General features: G+C 42.7%; 1 pseudogene across 1 annotated transcript; it reads right to left on the reverse strand.

Annotated features, from left to right (window-relative positions):
- Window positions 1-1,565: 1,565 nt before the first annotated feature.
- On the reverse strand, window positions 1,566-3,840 carry LOC307196165 (putative RNA-binding protein 46; annotated as a pseudogene). The gene has a single exon. The product of its transcript is annotated as a putative RNA-binding protein 46 (transcript).
- Window positions 3,841-16,533: the final 12,693 nt, after the last annotated feature.

A 16,533-nucleotide genomic window follows, 5' to 3' on the forward strand; every position in this document is an offset into this window, starting at 1 on the left:
AAACAGGGTCAGTCTACCGGGGCACTGACCATTGTTTCGGAAAGGAAGAGTATCTTCTGAAGTTGGCTGATTCTCCCCTGTGAAACTGTGCAGGGCTTCCCAAGGGCTAAACCAGCCAGCAGGGGGAGACTCTACATTTGCTCCGTGGGCTTTTAGCCCTAAGCAAGCTATCCCCCAGTCCCTCTGCTCTTATTTTTTTAAACACCCACTGTACTGAGAGATGCCTCAAACTTTTATTTAAAACAAAGGTTTTTTGTTTTTTTTTAGAAGCATCCTATATTTAACGTCAAAGAATTTGAATTCAAGTACAAAAATTAAACAACACATGATTTCAACATTAAAAACCATAACACTTATTACTCAAAGAACTAGACAATTAATATCAAAAACACAAATGGAGCATACCTATAAAAACCTTAAATACATTAACAGCAAAATTATAATTATTTCCACAACAAACAATTATTAACTAAAATATTTATAGTTATTTTCAAGGACCACAATGGTAGATTGCTCTTTCTTTAGTACTGCATAAAATTTGCATCTTAATCTTTTTGCACTTCATTTCTTCCTACATAATAATTAGATGCTTCTGTTTACATAATTGTTCTAATTGCTAATACAGATAGTGATCCTTGGTAATCAAATCTAGTGTAACCATTGTCTGCAAGTGCTTTAATACTTGTGAAACTCTATTTAGCAAAGTTATAATGAAAAAATTTAATGTAAACTTCTGGGTTCTACTGACCACTCAGGAATCAGAAGTTATTTAAAATCCCCAAAGTTTAAAAAGAACAGCAGTTTGTTATACCTTTATCAAGAGAAATCACTGAGTAACTTTTAAAACTTAGCATTTTTACAAGTTTTACAACAGTAGGTTATTCTGAATTGCGACTGATATTCACTATGTTGAAATAAATATATAATTATCACTTTAAAACCAAATGTACAAACCTGATTCTAAAATAAAACAGTATTTTAATTTGCATGCTTTACAAGGAAAGTTTCATACTCCTGTTTACAATATTTTCTTCAGAAGAATGAGGCCTGATTGGAGATATATAGCCGCTGTCCAACATGGCTGCCATTAGCAAGTGATACTGTTGCTGACAAAGGATAGCTTGGATAAGAATAAAGCCTTGAAGTGTAAGGAAGCACACTGGGAGTCCCAGAAGAGAGGGTAGCACTAACAGGGGAAAGACTATTTACTGAACTGTGACAGAAATTGTAGTCTGTAAATAAATACATAACAATTATGCTTCACATCTTTATGGTTACAAATTTAATTCAAAGAGACAAAGCATTAAAACTATAATCACATAATGTTCTAACATTCAAAATCCTGATAATCTTATATTGCTGGTGAAGACTGTTTCAGCATTCACTGCATTGCAAATCCTGATAGTTTCATCAGTCAGTACTAAGTAAATTGTCACTGACACAATGCTTCAGAGATCTTACTAGAATGCATTCTCGGATATCTGTTTCTTGGATATCTGTTAATTGTTTTGTATCTTTATGATCACCAAAAAAGGGAATCTCTGATTTCTCTTGCTCTATCCACAATGAAGCTCCTTTTAAATTTGGTACTGACACTAAGGGGTCGTCCATGAAGAAAAGATATAAAACAGTGAATTCATATTTGCTTCTTTTTTGAAACTGTACTAGGTATCAAACCAGCAGAAACATTTACCCCTGGACTGCAAAAACTCTCCAATATTTCATTATTTAAATACTAATGTAAACATTTATACAACCCAATAAACCAATTTAACATTAGAATCCTACTGGTACCATAAAACAGTAAGATGAATCATCTTTATAAAATAAACTTCAAGAAACCATTATCAACTTACGGTACAGAAAAATCCAAAAATTAAACCAAATTATTTCTTTAGAAACCAACATTTGAAATATTACTGTTCCACAATAAACATTCATTTTACGTATCAATAATTTATTGCTTCATTAGTTATAATGTTTACAGATGTGTGTGAGTACTAAAGACCAAATTTGTAAATCCTGTACTTTCCAAAAACTCAACTATGTTCTTTGGTGTAGTGTAAGCCAAGGGTGTGAAAATGACTATGAAGTGATTACTTATAAAATGTACGGTGTTTCTAGGAACAGAAGAAATTAGGTCATCTAATGCACAGGTAAAGTTTTTTCTATATTTTCCTGGTGCTATAAATGAGGGCTAAAAATGAATGTTAACTTAGTGTTGTCATGGGACTTAATATTAAGCCAACAGGAATGAGATCAACTGCAGGAGAATAAGCTCAAGCAACATCAGAAAGGACCTGTTTATTTTCTCCAAATTCTTCTACATAGGTCCAGGCTGAAGAGATTGTGTTCCCTGTCCAAATGAAGTAACGTAAGCTGGGCCGCCAGTTCCTTTGCATCTTCCAACGTAGTACAGAGTTTGTCTGGCATGAAGTAACTCTGGGATCCATTTGCAATAGCAGGAATAACGATTTTATATGCCAAGAGTACTTTCCCATCTTGACTTGTTGTTGAATATAAATAATACTCTGGTGGTGCCCAATTATTTTTGTTGCAGTAATAATCCAAATGCATTACTTCAGAATTGAAATGATTGGATTTTAAAGAATACATACTAATTGGAGTAAGCTTTGTTCCAGGAAAAAATGGATAAGCGCATCTTTCAATTTCGGGGAGGCTTGGGCCATGCTGGCCATTGAGACAAGCTGGAAGAGTTGGTACCATGCCTAGAGTTTTTGGGTGGCTCTCTTCTTTGTTAGCAAACACAATCAGGTTTTCTGAATTGGGGCTGATCTGACCATTAAGATGCTGTCTCCAAGTGTTTTCTTTATTTACAGGTTTTCCCAGTGTTACCTCAATACTTGCTCCATCAATGCATTTTCCATTCATAACAGACATAGCAGCCACTGCATCTTCTCGGTTGAAAAAGTGAACAAAAGCATAATCTCTACGTTTCTTTACTCATTCAACTGCACCAGGTTTGAATTTATTGAATTCTGCTTTAATTGTTTCCTCTGTAGTTGAGATCATTACATTTCATACATAGAGAACTTTAACTCTCTGCGTGGTTTCCTCATCAACCTCTTTCTCTGGGTCAGTCCAATCTACCTGAATGGTATGGCCCTACAGTTTGAAGGTTCCTGGAATTAGTTTTCTCCTAGCCATAGCAGTAGCTCTGTGAGATTCATACTCAACAAACGCAAAACTGCGATTTTTGGTCTTATCAGTTGCGCTTGGGTAAACAATGACATCTACAACTCCTTCTGTAACTTTCTTCATTTCATCCAAGATTTCTTCCTTCTTCTTTTCCTTCAGAATAACTCCAATAAATAATCTGTAATTATCCAAGCTTACACACACACCGATAAACTTCCCTGGTCGCATCTCATAATTATTAAGAATTCTGATGGCTAACTGGGCTCTTCTTTTGTAGTACACATCACAAAAGCATAACCTCGATTTTCACCACTAAATTCCATCGTAAGTCGAAATTCATATATCTTCCCAGCTCTTTCAAATACAGGAACTAATTCATCTTCGTACATATCACGAGGTATTTTTCCTACAAAAACTTCACAGCCTCTAGGTGGAGGTGGACCTTCCCAACCTGGAGGCGAACCACTAAACTTCCTTTGCCCATTTTCTTGAACCATGTTGTATCCAGTCTTTTCCATCAAAGCAAGTAATGCTGCTTCATTCTGAGTACCAGTTCGGACTTTACTGCATCCATTTGTTCCATCTGTATTTTCTTCATTCATGGTTGCAGTTCCCCTCAGGTCTTCAAATGTTGGTCCTAAATGCCTGGGACCAACGACCACAAACCACCGCCACCGTTTCGGGGCCAGTCGGTGGGAGCGGGGGTCACCGCAGGGGGGAGGGGAGCCCACGTGGAGGAACTCGCGAGGTCCTCGCGCCTAGCCTGGTCTCCCTTTAATTTATTTTATCTTTGGCTGCATTGGGTCTTCGTTGCTGCGCACCGGCTTTCTCTAGTTGCGGCGAGTGGGGGTTATTCTTCCTTGCGTGCGCATGCTTCTCATTGCGGTGGCTTCTCTTGTTGTGGAGCACAGGCTCTAGGCGCACGGGCTTCAGTAGTTGTGGCACATGGGCTCAGTAGTTGTGGCTCGCAGGCTCTAGAGCACAGGCTCAGTAGTTGCAGCGCATGGGCTTAGTTGCTCTGCGGCATGTGGGATCTTCCTAGATCAGGGCTCGAACCCGTGTCCCCTGCAATGGCAGGCAGATTCTTAACCACTGCGCCACCAGGGAAGCCCTCAAACTTTTATTTAAAACAAAGTGAGAATAAATAAGCAATACAAAACAAAACAAAACAAAAAAACGTCCAAGCTGAATGAAAGCTTTCTATGTGTGCAGCAAACAGAGACAGACAGCCTACCAAGTCCAGAGGTAGACTGCTCCAACAGATAACAACTCTCCCACTCAGGAAGCTGCCCGGCTAATAGACTTGCCCAGTATGGAAAAGGAAGGCTTTCTGGGGACAAGGAAGGAGGAGCAGAGGCTCCGAGATGGGCAGAAGGTGTTTGGGGGGAAAAGAGAGAAGACTAGGCTTCTTGGAAAGGATTCCTCTTCCCCCTCCATCCTTCAGGCTAGGAGGTCAGATTTGAGCAGAGACTCAAGGCAGGGCCTGAGGATGATCACAAGTCAGATTACCTACCCTGGTGTACTCAGTTTTCCACTACCAGTGGATGTCTGTCCAACCTCTAGATATTTAGATGTGGAAGTGGTACACGCAGGGACCACTATCAGTAAAAGAGGTCTTCTGGGTGGTCTCTAAGGGGTGGGCTTAGGCTTGTACTGCCCCATTCCTACACTCTCAAAGTTCCTGTAGTGACCATAGTGATCATACCATGGGGCACGATCAGCATCTAAGACCAGCTGTAGATGTGGACCAGAGCAACCTCACATGATGCAGCTGGAGGTCAACCCACAACAGATCATTGGAGCAAAAAATGACCCTCGTTAGCAACATTATCTGTCCCCTGCACTGGTAACAGGACATATCATTATATGGCATCTTTCACTAAAGTGGTTCCTCGTGCTTTTTATCTCCCCTTCTCCAAAATTCTCCTCCTCTGTATTGTCAATCTTCTTTGGTAGTGTCATCATTCACAAAATCACCTAAAGAAGAAATTTTCTAGTTATTTTTTGCTCTTTCTCCACCAACCACATTCTGGCCCAGCCAAGAAATCCTGATTATCCTCTCAAATAATCTCTATCCTCTCTCCTCCACAGCCACTAGTTAGTACACATCTGGATGGCTGCTGGCTTCTGTCTTCTCTAATTCCATCCTCATCACTGATTCTAGATGCTCTAAAAGTCATATTTGATCATGGAGCCTCCCATGCTTAAAAACCATTGGTAGCTCCCCAGGGCCTGTAGAATATGAGGCTGCATTGCTTTTGGGAACCAGGCAGGGTATAGATAAATGAATGAGTGAATGAATAGAAACAAAGAGATGGGGAAGAGGAATTGGGGGTAAGAGAGTTTTATTGAATTCCTGTCATGGGGGAGACCACCCACCGTAATCCTGTAAGCTCTACTATGCCCTGTAGTTGAATTCCAGTCCACACAAGGGGATAAAAATTGTATTTAAAATCTTTTATTCCTCGATTCATGCCACCCCCGCCAGGCATGCTTCCAATTTCCTTCCTCACTCTTCTTATAGATTCCAAAAGCACTTCACACTGCTTCCCTGAGACCCACATGAGTGAGAAATGAAGTGCCATGTGGTCAGCTCCATGTAGCCTAGCAGACTGTCCCCCAGGGTGTCTTTCTGTAGTTAGTTGGGCGGGTGCAAAATTCTAACCAATTTTCCCTTCTAGCCCTGCCTAGCCTCTTGCTAGAGAGAAGAATGTGGTCTTAGAAGGGGAGAAATATTTCCTCTTTTAACACAGTCCCTTGTCTTATACTCACCTTAGAAAATGACCACTTTTTCTGAACACTCACACACAAACACACACACACACACACTGCTTAGCTTCCTATAAAAACTGCTGTTATTGTGTTTTTGTCCTTAAGATCTGCATTTTGGGGGTGGTTGGCCCTAGCTGCTGCACTTGACAGGAGCTGACAAGTAACCACTTGTGGGTGTCACAGATGCTGTGACTGGACTGTCTCAGGGATGAGGTGATGAGAAGCTGGTTTGGTGTTTGTGCACCCAGGCAACCGTCATGTTTACTTGCTGTCTCTTTGGTAGGCTTCCAAACCAGCTGCACCACACCCGTTAACACTGGGCTCCACACTGGCTACTGACGGGTTCTCCTGCCAGTTGTGAGGAATTACTACTTTTCACTTGAGAAATTGTGGTTTCATTGGAGGAGGAGTTTTACAGACACACATCAGAATTTCACCTGACAAAAATCCTAAATGCCCAACAAGGCGGTGTCCTGGTTGGGTGTGTCCTGCTCCCAATCAGACTGTCTGCTCCTCTGCTTGAGAGGCTGATATATATTGTGTTTATCAACCCATTTGGATCTGTTGAGATCCTACTGTGTGTTTGGCATGGATCTAGACCTCAGGAACCCAAAGATAAATAAGGTATGGTCGGCCAGGAGTGATAACTAGGTGAATAGGTGAATATATTGCAGGGCCATAGGGCTAGAAAAGCAGGCAGAGGTAAAGTGCTATGGGAGCACAGAGGAGGTGGAGGGCAACTGGGGACAGTTTGTGGAATGGAGGATATTTGAGCTGGGTGTAAAAGGCAAAGAAGAACGTTTGAAGAAGAACAGCACATGCCAGGCACTGTGCTTGGTGCTTTACCTCCATTGACTCATAGGAGTGCTCACAACAGCCCTGTGAGAAGGAACTATTATTACCCCCATTTTATAGATGAAGAAGCAGAGGCTTCTGGAGGGTAAGTCACTTGCCTAAGGTCACATACCTAGTAAGTCAAGAAGCTGGGATGTAAGATATTGCCATGTGTGTAGTACACACTCAGTAATCATTTGATATTATTATTTTATTATTATAATTATTAAGCCCAGGGCTACTGCCTCTAAAGCCCATGTCCCTGAGACAGTATTATCATGGCTCCAGCAGCATGTGAAAGAAGCGAATGTCTGAGTCTTACACTGGGTCACTAAGGCATGAGTCCTTTTTGGTGGCAGTCTTAAGGTTCTGAGTCAAAACTTGGAGCCTTGCTAAATTATGAAGAAGGCAGACTTGGTCTTTGGATTCCATAGGTCATAGGAGTGCCCCTGACCCCCTTATGCACTCCTCTTCCTTCAGGCTCCTTCTTCTACTCTTTCCCCATTTCTGAAAAATCTATTTCTTGATAAAGGATCAGACCGTTCAAGTCCAAACCTTAGAACTTGAAACGTGGAGAAAGCCATGGAGATCATTTGGTTTAGATCCTTGATTTTACAGATGCAAAAACTGAGGCTGAATTAACCAAGTTTCTTCTTGCTTCAAGAGACGTAACCCAATTTAAACTATCTCAAGTGAAAAAGGGAGTTACATTAGCTTTCAGGGGTGGAACTAGCTTCAAGGACGAAAAACAAATGTCATTAGTTTATTTGTGCTCTCTTTTTAATCTCAGATCTTTTGTCTCTGCTTCAAAATGTGATGTCTTCAATTGTTCCTGGTACAACTGGAATTCTTTTTTTATGGTTGGTAGAGAATATGGCCAGAGAAAACCCCAGGCTACATCATTCCATGTTAGTGATTTCAGATGAAAGAGAGAACTTCTGTCTCCTTGTTTCAGTATATATAAATCCCAGGGAAAGACTCTGATTGCCCTAGCTTGGGTCACATGGCTACTTCTTGGACCAATCACTGTGGCCAACTGGATGTGCTGTGATGATTGATGACCTGGGTCTCATGTTAGCCCAGTGTGGGGTGGGGTGGGGATGGCAGGTATTATGGAGAGTGACCTTACCAGAATCATGTGTGCTTTTATAGAGGGAGGAGGGTTGCTCTCACCAGAAGGGCAGTGAGGTAATCAGCCTTCTAGGTTACCAGAGATCACCACTTCCTGATGTCTAGGCCTTCATGTAATCCCCTCCCCTTGAGTGTGAGCTTGACCTAGCGATTCACTTCTAATGAATAGAATATGGCAAAAGTGATGGGATATTCCTTCTGACATTATTTTACTAAAGTCTGTGATTCCCCCTTTTTCCCTTGCTCACTCGGATGAAGCCAGCTCCCATGTTATAAGCTGCCCTGTGGAAAGGCTCATGTGGCAAGAAACTGAGGACCACCTCTGGCCAATAGCCAGTAAGGAACTAAGACCCTCAATCCAATAGCCCACAAGGACCTGAGTCCTGCCAATAACCACTGACAGAGCTTGGTAGTGGATGTTTCCCACCTGAACCTTGAGTGAGGGCAGCCCTGGCCGACTCCTTGATTGCAGCCTGTGAGAGACCCTGAGCTGGACAATCCAGCTAAGCTACACTCACATTCCTGACCCATAGGAACTGTGAGGTCATCAATGTACATTGCTTTAAGCTGCTAAGTTTCAGAGTAATTTGTTATGCAGCAACAGAAAACTTAAACAGGGAGGAAGGACATTCAGCAGACAGAAAAAATACACAGATATCCGCCGTAGAACCTACTAGTACACAAAACACCATCATTGTTCTGGTTTCTGAATGTCCTGAGCTTTCCTTATCAGACTTTCCCTGCCAGCTCTGTCTTCCTGCCTGCCTGTGTTACCCTTTCATTCTTCATAACTTTTATTTCTTTCCATTCTCCTTGCCTTTGTGAGAGCCAGCAGGAAAGGGAAAGGAACAGGGAAGAGACATATGTTGAGAAACTAACAATAATGAGGGCCTACTATGTGTCAAGCACTTTGCAGCCCACTTTCCATGACTCGTCTCATTTAATCATCTCCCCAAACCCCATGAGGCTGGTTTTACTAGTTCTATTTCATAGATAAGAAAATTGAAGCATGGAGAGTTGACATAACTTTCTCAAGATCACTTATCAGGAAAGTGGCAGTGATGGGACACAAGCAAAGCATGTTGGTTCCACTGCAGCACGCTGCCTCCTGGCATGCAGGTAATTGTTCTTATACAATAATAGGTCCACTTGTTCCTGCTGATGGGGCACGGAGCTAACTCCAACATTAGGCCTTCATTCAGAGAGGGCTGACCAGTTTGATTGTACAGCTTTGACAGAATTACTCTGTTCTTTTCTTTCTGTGCCAACAGGTAAATTTCTAACCAGAACTGCTGCCAGCTAAACAAATCCCTTGGGGAAGGAATCCCTTCTTCACTCTCCAAGTCAGATGGCTTCTGTGTTAAGCCAAAGGCTGAATGTGCCAGGGAGGATGCAGTGCCACCTGCTCCCACGGGTGCCTGCAACAGCCCACCCCAGTGGAGAGGGACAACCAGGAATTTTGGGGCCCAGAGAGATTGTCCCAGGCCTACTCACCAAGAAGCGGGAACCCTCAGCCTTGGCTTCTGCCACAGCAAATGGGACACATGGTGGAGTGGAGGGGTTCTATTTGCAGATATAACTCTGATTCCTTCACCAAGATGGCACCATAAAGCCTCATCAGCTGAACAAGAGAAACCAAGAACAGAGACTAGACTGTAGGCCTAGTTTCAGAGACAGAGAAAAGCAATTTCCCTGAAATGCCATTCTGAGCCATGTGAGTCATAGCTGAACTGCCAAGGGAAGCATTTTTAGAACATCACAGAGGGGACAGTCATAGGCCTAAGCCTTTAAAGAACTACATTTTTTTAAACATCAACTGCTTTTTCCCTGGAGGGAGTCCTTCTAATAGGGAGTACAGAAATGGATAATTAATAATTGTGATATTGAGAAAGTGGCCTGAAAAAGGAAAACAATTACATGGAACCAGCTTCTCATCCAAGACATGCCTCTTCCCTCCCTGCTTTGCTCTGATCTAGGGATGCAGTGATGCTTAGCTCAAGTTTCCAGACCCCAGCTCTCACAGTCCTTACCAACTTACACTTGCATTTCATCATCAGTCTGATTTATAGAGCTGAGAGTCACGTTTTATCAGGGAACCACTAACGTGGAAATGTGTCACAAATTCTTTTTCCTCCATTTGTATTTTCAATATTCTGTGTTAATTACCATAATCTTTTCCTCATGACAAACACGTGATGTATTTGTGCGTGTACCAGTATTGAGCACATACCTTCTGTGTACCAGTAGCCTAATTAGAAAAATATGGGGGGAAGGAATTGGATGTATTAGGTTTGAAGGCAGAACTGCCTCCACATTTCTGGACAAGTCACTCATTTTCAGTTTCCACCCTTTGTTTAAGTATTTCTCCCAGGCTCATCTTCCATCTCCACTGCCCCTGAATTCCAAGCTTTTTCTGTCCCTGCTCGTTGGGCTGTTCTGCTGCCTCCTTCAGATTCTCCAAGGTCCCCGCTCTGCTGGGACTATGACCTGCTGAGGCCACATCTTCTCAATACTGTAGCTGACCCCAGAATGGATGAGATACTTTTTGCTCAGCTCCTGCAGCTGGGGGTGTTCTTGTCAGGCTCACTTTCCAAGAGTTGCTAATAATGAGAACCGTCGTTGCGCGCTTAGTATACGCTAGGCTCGTGCTAAGCTCTTTATGTACTTTGTTTTCATTAATCCTCACAAGAAGCTTGTCCCTCTGGTCATCCTCCTTTACAAATGCAAACACTGTGGAACAGAGATGTTAAATAACATGCCCAGAGGCGCAAATCTAGTAGTGGTGCTGGAGGTTGAATGCCGTCAACTGGCTCCAAAGCCCCTATTCTGCACCGTGATGCTATTGGTTGGTTCCAGATCTTAGTCCATTTCCTGAAGGGTCCTTTGGGTCCTAGTTGTTTGGGTCAGGTACAGCTGTATCGTGGGATAAGACAGGTATTCAATAAATTCTATTGAAGGAGCTAGTGTTGAACATCCGCTGGGGGTGCAAAGCACTGTTAACTAGCAAACCGGGGGTGTGGGTTTTGGTGTGGAGATGAAGCATGCTAATCTTTCATTGAATGATTGGGAAGGCAATCCTTTTGCTTGCAAGTAGATCTGACCTGGGACAAAATTATGAGGTCTCTGTGTGTCCCATTGTCTGGCACTTCTTGAACTCGGTTCTGTTCTGTCTTCAACTTAGCTGGTTTTTCCTTCTCCTCCACCCTGTATTTTCTCTCTGTGCTCTCCACCCAGCACTTCACTCAGAAATAGGTCACATGCACCCCAGTGCATCTTTGTTGTAAGCCTTATCTTCAGATTATCCAGGAGTGCATTCTTTAACATTTATTTAGCCACCTGGCTCTGGAGAGGCCGTGATGAGTCATGGTGTCCCCAACTTCACTGAGCTTATACTTTGGTAGGTGAAGGCTGACATGAGTTCGTATAATAAGATACAATGAAATGAGAACTCTAAAGGGGAATACATAATATAAGGTAGGACCCCAAGCTGATTAATAAAAGGCATTGTTATTTTCTGGGGTGATGGAAATATTATAAATCTTGATTGGAATATTGGTTGCATAGGGAATATGTATCTTCAAAGCTCATCAAATTGTGCACTGAAGACCTGTACGTTTCTTTGTGTGTAAATATTACCTGAGTAAAACCTGTGTTTTGTTTTTTCTTCTTGCTTTTGTTTTTTGTCTAAGAAATGAAAAAAGAATCATCAGTAAGCAGACACAGAGTCATTCCCAAGTGCCATTTGGTCAGTCATCTAAGAGCCATTCATTCAGCAAATAGTTATTGAGCACCTAATATGTACTAGGACTGTCCTAGAATCCATCAGTGAGGAGACAAACGTCCCTGTCTTCATGAAGCTTACATTTTACCAGGACCCTTTGGGGGCAGGGGAGAGAGAGATTTCCCCTGGTCTCAGCTGGAGTGCCGGGATGCTCTGATTTCAGATGGCCCTGTGATCTATGAAAAAGGGGGATTAGTGAAAAAGACTCACAAAGCAGGAAACAAGAAGTCGTCACAAGCTTCATAGCCTAGAACTTCTCTTTCAGGTGGAGCCCAGAGAAGAGTCTGCAAATCTTCCAGCCCCAACTCCAGAGTCTCCTGGTGACTTTCGGGGGGCAGCATCCACATCACGTCCCACCAGCCACACCAATGGGCTGAGAAGACAGCGCCTCCACCAGAGGGCCTGGGCTCCCTTCCTGCGCATCTGCAAACAGGGCGTGGGCTCTGGCCAAAGCCCCAAACCAGAAGGTGGAAACTTTTGCTGAGCACTGGGAGAGGCGGGGAGGTGTTGGTGTTTTAGAAACCAAACCTATGTCCTTAGAAACACCGCAAAAGGGCTCGGCAGAGCAGCCGGGAGTTGGATGGTGCTGCAGTGAATCACAGAAACTCCAGGGAAGAAGAGGCCATCAGAGAGGGGAGGCAGGCTCTTTTTTTTTTTTTTTTTTGGTATGCGGGCCTCTCACTGCCGTGGCCTCCCCCGCCCCGGAGCACAGGCTCCGGACGCGCAGGCTCAGCGGCCATGGCTCACGGGCCCAGCCGCCCCGCCGCATGTGAGACCCTCCCAGACCGGGCACGAACCCGCGTCCCCCGCATCGGCAGGCGGACTCCCAACCACTGCGCCACCAGGGAAGCCCGAGGCAGGCTCTTTTGAAGTTTCAAAATCTTTATTAAATAAAGGATCCAAGAGGCCTTGATCATAGAGCAAAGTTTAATAACGTTATATATAATAAAGGAAAATGAAGCAACAATAGCTATTGTTAGTTAAAAATGACCTAAGTGACGTATAATCTTTGAATTTACAAAGATAGCACAACTTATGCAATAAATCATATTTGCAGTTAGTCTTTTTTTCAGTAGCAACAATAAGATGATTTTACAGGGGTAGATTTGGGGTTGCAGTTTGTGAGACTTGTCATAACATTTCTCAGCTCTCTTTCCAATTTTTGCTCTTCCTATACCTTTTCTTTTTTTTTTTTTTTTTGTCATTTAGTTGACCACAGTCACATTGTCTGCTTTCTCTTCCATTTTTGAAAACATATAAAACTTCCAAGTGATACGGGAACTTCATTTGGAAGTTGAATAAGTGAAAAGAATTAAATTCAGAAAGTTTCCTTAAACCTAAAAACATGGAAAACTTCAGCAATGTTACGAAAATGACCAAAATGCCCCAATGACCCGAGGAATAAGCGAGCATCCAAGTTCTTCTGCAGCACATCGGAACCCTTCTCCAGAGGTGGTCTCATCCACTGGTTTGCCCAGCGCAGCATGCTGCACCGCAAGGGGAAAGAAACAGAAGAAAAGTCACAGTTCAGAGAGATCAACACACTTTTGGAATTTGGAAAGCTGATGTATTTTTGCAGGAATTGCCAAATTTTTCTGTAAAGGTCTGGATAGTAAATGGTTCAGGCATTGTGGGTTACTGTGGGCTCCGTCAAAATTGTTCAACGCTGCCATTATCACAGGAACGCCGCCAAAGACAATATGGGCGTGGCTGTGTTCCAATAAAACTTTATTTACAAAAACAGGCATGGGTTGGATTTAACCCACAGGCCGTTTGCCAGTCTCTGGATTATTGGTTCCATGGCAGCAGGCCAGAGACAACTCCAAACAGGAGTTGGGGAAGAAGGGCTGAACAATGGAGTCAGGGACTGCTATGTTCACTAGCATTTCCTTTTCCTTATGGACATGTAGGTGGCCTATATTTTCCCAGCCTCTCTCATAGTTAGGTGGGGCTACGTGACTGAGTTCTGAATGCTAGTGGCATATGAACGGAAATAAAGTCTGCCATTTTCAGGCCTGGATTCTTAACAACATCCCAGGAGATCTCCGTGTTCTCACTTGCTCTTCCCTTATCTGCTGGCTGGGTACAGAGGATCCGGTGGAGAACTCTGAGACTCTGGAAGTAAGATATGCCAAGTGGCAAGAGCACTTGGTAGAAGAAACCTAGGTTCCCAGATAACAGGGTGGAGCACAGCTTCCTTGCCAACACCCTTGAACTTTGACAGGAAGTGGGCATTAAATTTTTATTTTGCAAATCACTGAGAATTGGGGGCCTGTTGATAGAGCAGCCAGGGTTATCGACTGTAATACAGAATCCAAGGATCATGTTACTTTGTGGTACAGCAACTCCCCTCTGAAAACCCAGACATTGAATACAACATGCACTTTTGAACCTGTGGTGAGGGTGGGATTGAAATCAGCAGAATTTTTTGAATTTGGGGATTAAAAAAAAAAACAGTCAGAACCTGAGATCCTGCCCTAACTGCAAATTCAGGAGTCTTTTAGAAGGAGTTTTCAAATGTTTTGTGTAAAATGAATCTATCTGATTTTCATAGAAGCTTTGTGAGCAAGGGTATTCATTAGAGCTCTTCAGTTATGAGAAGCCGAGACCATTTAAGCTAGCATGAGTAAAATTGGGGAATTTATGGTAAAAAGATAAAAGCATTTCCTTAGACTTGAAGATAGGCATAAAGCTCAGCCTCAGGCCAGGCCAGGCCAGGGTTCAGGAACTGGAAATCCGTCAGGATTGTCTCTCAGCTCTGCCTCTCCCGGCAAGCTGCTCTGTTCTTCTGTAGCCCAGCTTCTTCTCTGGCCAGCTTCCTTTCTGGCCAAGCCCAGAAACTAAGGTTTTTCATTTCTTCCTTTCAAAAAATCAACCCATTCATCTGTCGATGGACATTTAGGTTGCTTCCATGTCCTAGCTATTGTAAATAGAGCTGCCATGAACATTGTGGTACATGACTCTTTTTGAATTATGGTTTTCTCAGGGTATATGCCCAGGGGTGGGATTGCTGGGTCATATGGTAGTCCTATTTTTAGTTCTTTAAGGAACCACCATACTGTTCTCCATAGTAGCTGTATCAATTTACATTCCCACCAACAGTGCAAGAGGGTTCCCTTTTCTCCACACCCTCTCCAGCATTTACTGTTTGTAGATTTTTTGATGATGGCCATTCTGACCAGTGTGAGCTGATACCTCACTGTAGTTTTAATTTGCATTTCCTAATGATTAGTGATGTTGAGCATCCTTTCATGTGTTTGTTGTCAGTCTGTATATCTTTGGAGAAATGTCTATTTAGATCTTCTGCCCATTTTTGGATTGGGTTGGTTTTTTTTTTGATATTGAGCTGCATGAGTTGCTTGTATATTTTGGAAATTAATCCTTTGTCAGTTGATTCATTTGCAAATATTTTCTCCCATTCTGAGGGTTGTCTTTTCATCTTGCTTATGGTTTCCTCTGCGGTGCAAAAGCTTTTAAATTTCATTAGGTCCCATTTGTTTATTTTTGTTTTTATTTGCATTACTCTAGGAGGTGGGTCAAAAAGGATCTTGCTGTGATTTATGTCATAGAGTGTTCTGCCTATGTTTTCCTCTAAGAGTTTTATAGTGTCTGGCCTTACATTGACAGATGAATGGATAAAGATGTGGCACATATATACAATGGAATATTACTCAGCCATAAAAAGAAACGAAATTGAGTTATTTGTAGTGAGGTGGGTGGACCTCGAGACTGTCATACAGAGTGAAGTAAGTCAGAAAGAGGAAAACAAATACCGTATGCTAACACATATATATGGAATCTAAAAAAAAAAAAAAGTTCTGATGAACCTAGTGGCAGGACAGGAATAAAGATGCAAACGTAGAGAATGGACTTGAGGACATGGTGGGGGTGGGGAAGGGAAGCTGGGACGAAGTGAGAGAGTAACATTGACATACATACACTACCAAATGTAAAATAGATAGCTAGTGGGAAGCAGCAGCATAGCACAGGGAGATAAGCTCAGTGCTTTGTGACCACCTAGAGGGGTGGGATAGGGAGGGTGGGAGGGAGGCCCAAGAGGGAGGGGATATGGGGACATATGTATACATACAGCTGATTCACTTTGTTATACAGCAGAAACTAACACAACATTGTAAAGCAATTATACTCTAGTAAAAAAATAAAATAAAAAGGTTGGGATGTATTAATAAAAAGAGTAAAGTTAAAAAAAAAAAAATCAACCCAGACTGAGCCTGAACCTCCTGGTGCTTATTCTAAAATCCCAGGAGAGGAAGTCTGATTGTGCCTGGGTGAGGGTGGTGTCCACTCCCAGTCCAACCAGCTGTGGCCACGGGATATAAACATGGCCCATCCTGGGGCAACTCCCCATGCAGGTAGACAGGGCAGATATGTTTTCCTCTTTTCATACGATTAGACATACAGGCAGGGCAGACGTTCCCACAAGGGAAGTGTGGCACAGAGACGTTAATGACTTTCTGAAAGCCACCCAGACGCCTCAGCAGGGCTGGTACCACAGCCACCCTTTCTCTTCATCCCATTGTTCCATCTCTCACCACAGGTATCCTGCTTTCCACACAAATTAGTAATGCCTTTTGATATTTAACAAAAGTATAGCCTTCTCCAAAAGCAGGTCTTGCTTTCCCTACTGCCCTGCCAAAGCTTTTGCTTGGTTTGTCATGACAAGCAGGAATAGGGTGTGGGAGAAAGAGGCAGGAGGGCCACGGGTTTCAGCACTGCAAGGTGCTTTGTAGACTAAAACGTTTGGAGAGCCTCTGGTATAACTCACCTTCTGGACTCTAGACTGAAAATTACCTAAGTAGTATGGTTAGTACTATTTGTACTATAGTACTAAATAA

This window comes from Stenella coeruleoalba (genome assembly GCF_951394435.1).
Source record: "Stenella coeruleoalba genome assembly, chromosome: 13".
Lineage (NCBI taxonomy): Eukaryota > Metazoa > Chordata > Mammalia > Artiodactyla > Delphinidae > Stenella > Stenella coeruleoalba.